We start from the raw sequence: 3359 nt of genomic DNA, 5'->3' as shown, positions 1-3359 counted from the left end.
TGAAGATGTGACATCTTTTCATCCCAGCATCCCTGCTCTTAACTTGTTATTTTCAGCTTTATAGTGACAGAATCTTTAAAGAGCTATAGTAGGTGGAGGCCACAGACTCTACATATCAACACAGGAGTAGAAAAAAGGTCTTGAAAACGAAGACAGCATAAAAATATTTACAGAAGCAAAGACAAAGTGATTTGGAATAAAAGAATATTAAGAAAACATTAATCTACTGCTATAGTGAGGCCTCTCCGGGCTCCCAAAACCTTTGCTGTCTTCTCCTTTCATCCTTGCTCATGTTTCTTCCGTTTCTCTTCCCTTGTCTGGAGATAAGGTTGTTTGTAAGTTTTCTTATAGACGCTCACTCTGCTTACATGTTCATTCAGGGCATTATTTTCTTTAGATTGCCCCATGGCTTCAGCTTCCCTTTGTGTGGCTCACAGGGAAAGAGACAAGCTTGCTTTGAGATCAAATGCTGCTTTCTTATTGGAGACAGGAGTCTTCATTGCCTCTGCAGTCAGCTTGAAAAGAGTAATAACAGCAGCAGACTCAGCCTTGGCAGCCTTTAACTTTTGTGTCTCAAGCACAGCCAGGCCTTTTGGAGTATTCCCAGATACATTCACATGTGGAGACTTTCTGGCTGGAGTTTTGCTCAGTGAGTGTTTATGCTCATTATCTACAGTAGCAGCTGAAAACATGACATTCATTTTAGTTGCTGAGAACGTGAAGAACTTGACTGACCTTGATCTCTTGTATACAAGTTTATGTTCATATTTTCTTAAAGAATTTTGATATATTTTATGAAACTATTGATTTGCAATTTTTTTTTATTCATCAGATTTTGTTGTGAAATTTGGTTGGGAAATGTTTTACCCTTTATGATTTATTCTTGCTTTTTATTACCATTTTTTTAAAAGCCTTTTTTAGAGATTGGTAGAAATGGAGTGGCTTATCCAACAAAATCTACTAAGAGGTTTTAGCTGTTTTATCTATGAAAAAATGTCAAGATGAATGATTTCCCCATTGTCAGTGATCCCATTATCCTTTAGCTTGATCAGCAAGCTTTTATTCTTTGCTACTCCACAAAGTACTTCATGATCAATTTCATGTCTTTAGTCAACATATTTTAAAAACATTACTTTCAGTGTTTGGAAATCTGTCTATAAGACCTGTATTGACAAATAAAACCATTAGATTTAATGAGTTCCCTCAAAGATTCTTTTCTGTTTCCTGTAAAATCTTTTTGGCATCCTTCAGAATAATGGCCCAATGTGATGGTGGTGGTGGTTGTGTGCTGTGGAGTCAGGTCTGACTCATAGTGACCCTGTATAGGGTTTCTGAGGCTATAAATCTTTAAAGGAGCAGAAAGTCTTATCATTCTCCCACAGAACAGCTGGTAATTTTGAACTGCTGACCTTGACTCATAACCACTATGCTACCAGAGATGAACAAATACTGTATCAAATAAAAAAGGTTGTTCTGCATGATTTCTAAACCATTATGTTTGATATTTTACCACTATGAACTAGGCTTAGCATAACAGCTTTGAATCTCCAAACTTGATTCATTATAGTAGATTCAAGGACTATTAATTTGTGTGTACTCTTTATTTGTGTGAAAAGCAAACGCACATTCTCATTCTTCTTCTTGCATGTAAGCACTATTGTATTTGGTATAAAAATTTCCAGCCTTTGGTAAAGTAATTTTTATTTTGAGACACGTACAATATTAATGTGTAGAACAATTTTTGCAATAAGAAAATAGTATTTACACAGAATAGAACTAAACAAAAACAGAATCTTTAAAATTATTTTGGAACTGCCATAAATCTTCAGCTTAAAGAATATAGAAATCCAGTCCAACTCCTAAGTATATATTTAAATAAATGACAGCAATTATTGGCATTTAGGATCTGTCATTGTGACTATAAGCAAGAATAAACTTGGCAAAGTACAAAATCTATTACTGTATCATTAATAATTTAGATACTTATTTTCATATACTTCAGCTGTTTCTACAGTTCTAATACCCTAAAGAATTATGTATAATGCCTCATATGTCAGAATAGTAGGTATGCTTAGCAAAAATAGCAGAGAAATAGCAAAATCTGTTCTTATTCAGCAAAAATAACTTACTTCTATAAGATTAACTTGATTTTTTTTGAAAGTTAATTACATTTACAGTATGTAAAAAAACAATAGTGTTGACAGATTAACAGCTAGAAGTCTCATAATCATAACACATCAAGGTAAAAGAGATACTCATCTACTCATGTTCTATTTTGTGGCCAGGAGACATGGAGACATTTGATACACCCAAAATCTTTATAAACTGACTAATGTACTTGTAAAACAAATTGTTTGAAGATATGAACAATATTCACATTAATATATAATTATTCAATAGTAGACAAAGTCAAGTCAACCAAATTATAGAATGTATCATATTCATATATACAGATCATGATAAAATATGGAGAGTTTAGATTGTAAAAATGCTAGAATTGTGACTTAATTTTGCTCCTGAGGAACCTATACATAGATCAAGAGGCAGTTGTTCAAAGAGAACAAGGGTATACTGACTAGTTTAAAAACTGGAAATGTGTATATCAGGGTTATATCATTTCACCATACTTATTTAATCTATCCTGGTGTGGCCCTGCAGGATAATGAGCTAGACTGCAAGGTCAGTTTGAACTGAAAGATCAGCAGTTCAAAATCACCAGCCACTCCTCGGAAACCCTATAGAGGGTCACTATGAGTCAGAAACGACTTGACAGCACTTAACAACAACAACATTCAATCTGGATGCTAAGCAAATAAACCAATAAAATGGATTATATGAAAAAGAAATAGGGCATCAAGATTGGAAGAAGACTCATTAAGAGATAATTATATACATGGACCTCACCAGATGGAATAAATAGAAATCAAATTGACTACATCTGTGGAAAGAGATAATGGAAAAGCTCCATGTCATCAGTTAAAACAAGGCCAAGGGCAGATTGTGGAGCAGGCCATCAATTGCTCATATGCAAATTTAAAATAAAGCTGAAGAAAATGAAAACAAGTCCATGAGAGCCAAAATACAACCTTGAATATATTCCACCTGAATTTAGAGATCATCTGAAGAATAGATTTGATACATTAAACACTAAAGACCAAAGACAAGGAGAGTTGTGGGATGACATCAAGACCATCATACAGGAAGAAAACAAACAGTCATTAAGAAGATGATAGAGAAAGAAAAGATCAAAATGGATGTCAGAAGAGACACTGAAACTTGCTCTCCAGCATAGAGATGATAAAGCAAATGGAAGAATTGAGGAGGTACAAGATTGAACAGAATATTTCAAAGGTCAGCTC

The 3359-nt window shown here is 34.0% G+C and overlaps 1 pseudogene; it reads right to left on the bottom strand.

Annotated features, from left to right (window-relative positions):
- Positions 1–218: 218 nt before the first annotated feature.
- The window catches only part of LOC102831644, a 16418-nt pseudogene continuing 13277 nt past the window's right edge, over positions 219–3359 (bottom strand).

The sequence above is a fragment of the Chrysochloris asiatica genome, unplaced genomic scaffold (assembly GCF_000296735.1).
Source record: "Chrysochloris asiatica unplaced genomic scaffold, ChrAsi1.0 scaffold00002, whole genome shotgun sequence".
Classification (NCBI taxonomy): Eukaryota; Metazoa; Chordata; class Mammalia; order Afrosoricida; family Chrysochloridae; genus Chrysochloris; species Chrysochloris asiatica.
The sequence above is the reverse complement of the archived record's forward strand: the minus strand, read 5'-3'. Positions and strand labels throughout refer to the sequence as shown.